Raw genomic sequence first — 9,743 nt, forward strand, 5'->3', positions numbered from 1 at the left:
AGTTTCCTGCTTATGGCCTGGAAGACCCCAGCACCCATATGGGAGAGACACAAAAAACTCTTGGCTCCCAGCTTTGTCCCAGCCAGTTATGACCATTTAGGAAGTGAACCAGCAAATGAAGATCTGTCTCTCTCTGTGTCTCTCTTTATCTCTATTTCTGTCTGTAAAATAAACAAATCTTTAAAAAAAAAAAGGGGGGGGGGCCCGGCGCGGTGGCACAGTGGTTAAGTCCTCGCCTTGCACGCCCGGGATCCCATATGGGCGCCGGTTCTAATCCCGGCAGCCCTGCTTCCCTTCCAGCTCCCTGCCTGTGGCCCTGGAAAGCAGTTGAGGACGGCCCAAGGCTTTGGGAGCCTGCACCCGTGTGGGAGACCCGGAAGAGTCTCCTGGCTTTGGACCGGCATAGCATAGGCCATTGCGCTCACTTGGGGAGTGAATCATCGGACGGAAGATCTTCCTCTCTGTCTCTCCTCTCTGTATATCCGCCTTTCCAGTAACAAAAATAATAAAAATAAATCTTTAAAAAAAAAGGAAGGAAGAAGAAAAAAGAAAGAGAAAGAAAAAAAGAAGGAGAAAGAAAGAAAAGAAAAGAAAAGAAAAGAAAAGAAAAGAAAAGAAAAGAAAAGAAAAGAAAAGAAAAGAAAAGAAAAGAAAAGAAAAGAAAAAGATTGGGCCTGGTGTGATAAGCTAGTGGCTAAATCCCAATCTTGCAACAGTCAGGTTCCCATATGGGTACCAGCTCATGTTCCGGCAGTTCCACTTCCCATCCAGCTCCCTATTTGTGGCCTAGGGAAGCAATCAAGGATGACCCAAAGCCTTAGGACCCTGCACCACATGGGAGATCCAGAAGAAGCTCCTGGCTCCTGGCTCCTGGCTCCTGGCTTCAGATCAGCTTAGCTCCGGCCACTGTGGCTACTTAGGGAGTGATCCAGCAGATAGAAGAACTTTGCCTTTTGGTCTCTCTTCTCTGTAAATCTGACCTGCCTTTCCAATAAAAATAAATATTGAAAGAACGAACAAAAGAAAGAAAATGAAAGAACAGAACAGAAAAGCAAAGCAAGAAACTGAGGAACAGAATGGTTACCCAAGGTGGTTACCCAGCATGTGGTCCCCAATCTGCCGGCAGTCATCACAATGAAGCATAGTAAATGAATCCTCCTGGGAATGAGTAGGACCTAGGCATCACTCAACAGGAAAGGAACTATACAGAAAGACATTTCTGCAAAGTCAAAGTATAAGAATTCTGAGTGATAGTGGCAAGAAGTGTTGAGAAAAGAAAAAGAAAGTTGGTGGAAGCCTGTGACACCAGGGCTGCATTTCTGCTAAATAATGAAACACGGTGACATGGAAGGAAAGAATGAAGGTAAGTAGAGGAGAAGGAGTTTTTTTTTTTCAAAGATTTATTTTTATTATTTTTTCATTGGAAAGGCGGATATACAGAGAGGAGAGACAGAGAGGAAGATCTTCCGTCCGATGATTCACTCCCCAAGTGAGCGCAACGGGCCGATACTATGCCGATCCGAAGCCAGGAGCCTCTTCCGGGTCTCCCACGCGGGTGCAGGTTCCCAAAGCTTTGGGCCGTCCTCAACTGCTTTCCCAGGCCACAGGCAGGGAGCTGGAAGGGAAGCGGGGCTGCCGGGATTAGAACCGGCGCCCATATGGGATCCCGGGCGTGCAAGGCGAGGACCTTTAACCACTTGCGCCACCGCGCCGGGCCCAAGGAGGAGAAGGAGTTTTATAAACATCTCTAAACATGAGGTAAAGAACCAGAAGGTCTTCCAAACATTAAGTCATCTCATCATGGACTTTCCTTCAGAAACAGTGAGTACCAGATTGTGGTAAATCATCCGCATAGTCTTATGGATGAATCACTTAGCAGCCACCCTAAACACCTGAATCCCCGAAGCTTCTTCTCCCTTCCCCTTCATGTTTATATAACTCTGGCTAGATAGCTCTAGGCACCAGCATTACAGTGCAGCAGGCTAAGTTGCTGCCTGTGATGCTGGCATCTCGTATGGAAGTGTTGGTTCTAGTCCTGACTGCTCTGTTTCCAACCCAGCTCCCTGCTGGGTTGTTCCTTCCCTAGGAGGGCAACAGAGGATAGCTCAAGTGTTTGAGTCTCTGCCACCCACGGGAAGACACCCGGGGAGAGTTCCTGGTTCTTGGCCTCTGACCCAGCACTAGCTGGTAAGAGTATTTGTGGATTGAATCAGCAGGTGTAAGATTTCTCTGTCTCTATCACTTGCTCTTTCACTTTTCAAATAAATGAGTGATTCTTTAAAAGTCACCAGCAAATTGTAAGAATCCTAATTCCATGTGTATTATCTGTGTATTACTGGCCCTGTCTGACCTGATAGCTCAATTAACACTTCACCTCTAAGCGCCAGGATCTCATATGGACATTAGTATGCGGACTGACTGCCACACTTCACATTCAGTTCCCTGCCTGTGGCATGGGAAAATGGCAGGAATTGGTCCAAAACCTTGGCACCCTGTATCCATGTGAGAAACCAAAAAGAAGCTCCTGGCATTGGATTGGCTCAGTTCTGGTCATTGTATTTATTTGGGGAGTGAACCAGCATTCAGTGAACAGTGATCTGAACTGCACCAACAGCAACAAGGTGGGAAGGGACATTTACCAGGAGCTCAGGAGGTGAACCCAGACAAAGAACTGCTCATTCTGCTAGTCTGTTTGATTTGACCAGGAGCAGATACATAGCAGCAGGTCCCAGATGGGCAGTGCAGTAACAGGGTGAATTTCACAGCCCAGTCCACCCCCTAGAGCCAAATTAGGCGCCATTTTGTATAGGAAGACAAATGCTATGAGACAGGGCTGTACATGCACTGAGCTTGGACTGAACTCATTTCTGGCTCAGTAAACTGCAACAACGTGGCATCCTACAGGTTCCATCCAAGATAGGTCTGGGTAGCCCTCAGACCTGACAGCAGATCAAGAACTCTAGTAGTGGTACAACAGGTGTCATTTTGTACAGTGTGGCAAAAGCTTTAAGATGACAGGAACAACAGTGAACTGAGCATGCACTGAGCTGGAGAGATTTCACTGAGCTCAGTGCCATTGCACTGGTCCCACAGGGAAAATAATAACAACTTTGGCACCATATAGGTCAAAATAGGTCCATGTGAAAAAAAAAATAGGCCCATGTGGCCCCCAGGCCTAACAACCAACAGGTTCTGCCAATATCACCATCACCAACAACCCTGCTATATACAGGACACTTGATGTCTTCCTAGTCCTGGGAACTGCTCCAACTGGAAGTGGGAGAAAAATTGAGGCCTCAGCATGGTTTCACAGGAGGTGGAGCGTGGTGAGCCACAAGCTAGTGCTACAGAGACCATGGTGGAAACCTAACATAAGAACCAAGACCTGGAATTCACTGGAGGGAGTGGCACAGTGGCTGCAATCATAATAAGTAAAATCGCATTGTAGACCTGTGCAGGACACAGCTTAGAAACTTGCCCCAAGGAGAAGACTCTGCTAATCAGAAGTACAATGACCAAGAGCAAAAGAAGAGAGGCACAATAAGTGTTACTGAAGACTCCCCTGCAAAGGAGCAAAATCCTTTGCTAACCTCAGAGTTAACTGAGGAAGACATCGAGAAAATGGAGGACACAGAATTCAAAACACTTGTTTTAATTAAAGCTTCTTATCAACAACAAGAAGCATGTCATCCAGAAGTTTAAGGAATTTAAAGAATATGTCACACAGAAAATGAATCAAATGAAAGCTGGTATATCAGAAATGTAGAATACAGTGGAGCAAAATAAAGTACACTGGAGAATCTCCAAAATAGAATGAAGGAAGCAGAAGAATCTCAGAACTGGAAGATATTTCCTGCCACCAGGAGGAAACAAACAAAAAACTGGAAGCAGAGCTGGGTGAAGCTAAAAAAAGCATTCAAGAATTGAAAGACACTATTTAAAAAAAAAAAAAAAAGGCCAAATATAGGGGCCAGGCGCCATGGCCTAGTGGCTAAAGTCCTTGTCTTGAACGTGCCAGGATCCCATATGGGCACCGGTTCTAATCCAGGCAGCTCCACTTCCTTCCCATCCAGCTCCCTGCCTGTGGCCTGGAAAAGCAGTCAAGGACGGCACAGTACCAGCGGTTGGGGTCATATTAACCCTGAATGTAAATGGCTTAAACTCATCAATCAAACATCATAGATAATTAGAATAGATTTAAAAAACCAAAACCCATCTATTTGTTGCCTACAGGAGACATATCTCACCAACAAAGTTCAACGGAAACTATATCTCATGGATTTTGATTTTTGTTTGTTTGTTTGTTTCATCCCTTGAAAACACTTTCTTTCTCATTAAATTCCTCACTGACCCATAGATCCTACAGTAGCATCCCTGGGAATCCCAGGGCCTATGGAACTGTATCATAAAATGATAATAATAAAAAAATATGTAAAAAAATTTTTTTAAAAAAGAGTCAGGGGGCCCGGCGCGGTGGCGCAAGTGGTTAAGTCCTCGCCTTGCACACCCGGGATCCCATATGGGCGCCGGTTCTAATCCCGGCAGCCCCACTTCCCTTCCAGCTCCCTGCCTGTGGCCTGGGAAAGCAGCTGAGGACAGCCCAAAGCTTTGGGACCCTGCACCCACGTGGGAGACCCAGAAGAGGCTCCTGGCTTCGGATCGGCATAGTATCGGCCCGTTGCGGCTCACTTGGGGAGTGAATCATCGGACGGAAGATCTTCCTCTCTGTATCTCCTCTCTGTATATCCGCCTTTCCAATAAAAAAATAATAAAAATAAATCTTTAAAAAAAAAAAAAAAAGAGTCAGGGAGTCAGAAGGAAAGATAAAGAAAGAAAGAGAAAGAGAGAGATGCTCTTACATCTGCAAGTTCACTCCCCAAATGACTGCAACAGCTGAGGTTGGGCCAGGCCAAAGCCAGAAGCCAGGAGCTTCTTCTGGGTCTCTCAAATGGGTGGCAAGGGCCTAAGGACTTGGACCATGTTCCATTGAGTTCCCAAGTTCATTAGCAAGGTGCTAGATCAGAAGTGGAGCATGATGGCTTAATGAATGAATGCTCACCTTGCAAGTGCCAGGATCCCATATGGACACTGGTTCATGTTCCGGCTGCTCCATTTCCTATCCATTTCCCTGCTTATGGTCTGGGAAAGCAGTGGAAGATGGCTCAAAACCTTGGGACCCTCTACCCAAGTGGGAGACCCTGAACCCAAGTGGGAAACCCAGAAGAAACTCCTGGCTTCAGAGTGGTTCAACTCTGATCGTTGGGGACATTTGGGGAGTGAACCAGTGGCTAGAAGGTTTTTCTCTCTCCTCTCCTTTTCTCTGTAAAATGTGATATGCCTTTCCAATAAAAATAAATAAATCTTAAAAGAAAAGAAAAAGTGGAGCAGCTAAGACTCCTGTGGAATATCAATGTAACAGGTGTAGCTAAACCCACTATGTCACGACATAGGAAATCCTTCCACCTTTTTTTAAAAGTCATGCTTTGCTTCTTATAGGTACATATTCCTGTATTCCTGCTGTGATATCTGTTCATAAGCCAGACAAATGACCTCATGACATGATGTCAAGATGATGCTAGAAACCCCCTCAGGCTCAGGGCACACTGCAGAAAAGGAAGCATGTCATCGTGCAAGAGTCAGTTATGAGAGGAGAGGATTGTCAAGATTCAACTTGACCTGACATGGTGTTGGCATTGTGGCTTACTAAGTTAAGCCTCCTACCATCCCATTTGGGAGGTGCTTCAAGTCCCAACTGCTCCACTTCTAGTCCCTATCCCTACTAATGTGCTTGGGAAAGCAGCAGAAGATAGACCAAGTGTTTGGCTCCCTGCAACCATGTAAGAGACCTAGAACAAGTCCTGCTCCTGGATTCAGACCGGCCTAGCCCCAGCTGTTGTGGCAAGTCGGGGAGTGTTTAAGTACATGGAAGATTTTTCTCTCTCCTCTCTAAATGAATCTGCCTTTCAAAAAATTTTAAAAGGGCCTGGCGCTGTGGCCTAGCAGCTAAAGTCCTCGCCTTGAACGGACCTGATCCCATATGGGTCCCGGTTCTAATCCCGACAGCACCACTTCCCATCCAGCTCCCTGCTTGTGGCCTGGGAAAGCAGTTGAGGACGGCCCAAAGCCTTGGGATCCTGCACCCATGTGAGAGACCTGGAAGAAGCTCTTGGCTCCTGGCTTCGGATTGGCGCAGCACTGGCCATTCCAGTTACTTGGGGAATGAATCATCAGATGGAAGATCTTCCTCTGTCTCTCCTCCTCTCTATATATATATGACTTTGCAATAAAAATAAATTTTTAAAAAAACCTGACATGAATTTCACATTGAATGTGACTGCCATCTTGTCCTTTAGCTAACCCAGAGGGTCATCATAATCTTCAGACATAAATAAAGTTGAGATAGTCTTCTGCTGATCAACCACGTAATCATTATTTAAAAATTAAATTTTTAAAAAGATAGCCTTCTGTCCTTATCTGAATGCTTTTAATCGGATACCTGGAACGTCTCTTAAGAATGTAGGTATCTCTTGGGCCCAGCATGATAGTCTTGAGTCTAAAGTCCTTGCCTTGGTGCCAGGATCCCATATGGGCACTGCTTTTAATCCCAGCTACCAACTTCCCATCCAGCTCCCTGCTTGTGGCCTGGGAAAGTAGTGGAGGACGGCTCAAAGCCTTGGGACCCTGCACCCGCGTGGGAGACCCAGAAGCAGCTCCTGGCTCCTGGCTTTGGATTGGCTCAGCTCCAGCCACTGTGGATGCTTGGGGAGGATCCCAGTCTCTTAAACTGCTTTCTAGTCCACAAGCAGGGAGCTGGGTGTGAAACAGGGCTGCCGGGATTAGTAACGGGAGCCCATATGGGATCAGGCACATTCAAGGTGAGGGCTTTAACCTCTATGCTATTGCACCAGGCCCAGAAGTCCTCTTTCTAAGAGCCTCCCTCCACCCTTAACTCTGCTTTTCAAATAAATAAATAACACTTTTTTCTTTTTTATGTGTTTAGTTTTTGAAAAAAAAATTATGTATAAAGCTTTGATCTGCTGATTTACTCCCTATGTTACAACAGACTAAGACTGGGAGCCTGAAACTCAAATCAAGTAGTCCAGCCAAGCCCTGCTGCCACCTCCGGCATGTATCCGCAGTTATCCGGAGCTGGAAGCAGAGACAGGACTTGAACTCAGGCACTCTACTATGGGATGCTGGTGTCCCAATAGTCTTCTTAGCTGTTTGACCAAACATCTACCTCTTTTGTTGATTGTTATTGCAAATAACTGAGCTATTTGAACACTTGAATAGTTGTTGTCCCGACAGAGAAAGCCAGGAATCGAGATTTTGTAACGGTTTGACCTTTGGCATGCCAAGGATCTGGCACATCGATTTATCTTATTAGTACTTTATACAGTCCAGACTCGCAATAGCCCACATATCAATGTTGGGTTAAAGTCCCATTCCTTCTAGATAGGTGACCCCAGGGGATATGCATCCTATGGTTTCATTTGTAATTGATTTTTAAGCTACAAATATGTTCTCAGAGCAGAAATTTATATCAGCAACTTAGAAGACCTGTATTTGGTGAACAGTGTCTCAAAGTGCTGTGTTCTCTGGGAAAGTTAAGCAGATCCCAGAGAAGCTGTTCCAAGCAGGTGACAACAAAGGCAAAGCCAGCCTTCACAGCCAGTAAAATGCCTGCAAAAGTCCATTCCACAGCACCAGGAATCCTAGCTTCTGTCAGGAAGCTATGTATAACTGTCACTATGAGTGTTTCACATACTTACTATACCAATTTGCCTCTCTGTTTTTTTAACTTTTGGAGAATCTTCACTCATTTACCCTTTTGTCAACATTCTTAGTCACAAGATGTGGTTGTAAATCTGCTTTCCAGGGTCCAGCACGATGGAACAGTGGCTAAATCGTCACCTTGCACACACTGGCATCCCATATGGGCATCAGTTCATGTCCCAGCAGCTCCACTTCCTATCCAGTTCCCTGTGGCCTGTGGAAACAGTAGAGGATGGCTCAAAGCTTTGGAACCCTGCACCCATGCGAGAGACCGCGAGGAGGCTCCTGGTTTCAGATCGGTTCAGCTCCGGCTTTTGTGACCACTTGGAGAGTGAAACAGCGGACAGAAGATCTTTCTCTGTGTCTCTCCTTCTCTCTGTAAATCTGCCTTTCCAATAAAAATATATAAATCTTTGAAAAAAAAATCTGCTTCCCACTCCTCCGACTCTCTGGGACCCTGACCAACAAACCTTCAAGACAGTTTCAGAGTGCTGTTGCTGAGCAGAAAACAAATACCAAGTGACCATTGCTTTGGTTCTGGCTGTTCTTTTTCCCGACTCTGAGAGACAAGAAATGTCTGTAGTGTCCCGCAGCTCTCAGGCCACATGCCAGGGCTTTCTCCCTCAGCTTCACACTGGAAGTCAGACAGGAAACTGACAAGGAAGGGGAACCCGCAGCTACACCTGGAATCTAAATGAAGGCAGCCCATCCATCTTTTCCTGCTTAGCAGCCCAGCCATCTCATAGGAGCTGCCGGAGGAACCAGCCAAGCTCAGTGAAGCGCAGCCAAGCTCAAAGCAAAGATGCTGACTCCAGCAGTTCCCTGCAAAAGTCCACCCCATTGTCTTGTACCCAGTAATGCCACTGCATGCTCCCACACACATTCTACTTAATTTTTGGCCATTACTGGGACCCCAGCAGTTGATCCACCTTTTTCACTAAATAATGTCTTGAGCCCCTATACCATATAAGCTCTTGGGGCTAGTGTCATAGCACAGCAATTTAAGCTGCTACCTCTGCAGCTGGCACCCCATGCCTGAGTACCAGTTTGAGTTCTCACTCTGCCCATTTGAATTCTGGCTGCTTTGCTTCTAGCCTAGTTCTCAGCTTACATGCCTGGGAAGGCAGTGGAAACAAAGTCCTTGGGTTCCACTCCACCCATACAGGAGACCAGGACGGAATTTTTTTCTCCTGGCTTTGGTCTGGCCCAACTCCAGCCTATTGTGGCCACAGAGGGAGCGAACCACTGGATGAAAGAGCAAATTCTTTCTCTCTCTCTCTCTTTTCTCCATCTCTTTGCTACTCTTTCAAATAAATAATTTTTTAAGTAATGAGACCTTGCCTTAGTGGGCTTCTAAGTGGATTTGGGGAACGGGTGAGAGTACCTGCTGTGTCTCGCAGGTGGGGTGTACACTAAGTGCCACACAGACACAAAATTAAGGGTTCCCCCCCCCCCAGGGGAAGTCTTCTGGGGGAGCTAACAGAGTCAGGAAGGTGACTGAAGGGGAGGCTGTGGAGATGCAACCCCGAGGGCAGAGGCTGCAGGGAAAGGAGGAGCCCTCGGAGACCCAGGCCTGGAGGCCCCACTCCCTTCCCAGAGAGGAAAGGCTCTGGGTTTCCCAGAGGGGAGTTTGGTGTAAAAGAACCTTGATTCTAACAGAAAATCTCCACACGTGTGCTGGCACGTCAGGTGCAGGGGATGCGGCGCCACTTCTCCCCACACTCCTTTCTGCCAGGCCGGTTGCTGGGTCCTGGGGGACACCAGGCCAACCAAGTACAGCACCTCCTTCTCCAAGTGCACTCCATGCCGTCGCCTCAGCCTGCACACACCACAGACCTGGCTAGACTCACTGTGTGGAATCGCAGGGGCCGAGACCCTGAGCCTCTGCACTCTCAGCAGCTCCCCATACCTCTTCTGCAACTTCCGTTTCAGGCCTGGGCCTGCTGGCTGTGCCCCTCCAGGCTACT

Source organism: Ochotona curzoniae, unplaced genomic scaffold, assembly GCF_017591425.1.
Source record: "Ochotona curzoniae isolate NIBS_2020 unplaced genomic scaffold, NIBS_Ocur_1.0 scaffold_4701, whole genome shotgun sequence".
NCBI lineage: Eukaryota > Metazoa > Chordata > Mammalia > Lagomorpha > Ochotonidae > Ochotona > Ochotona curzoniae.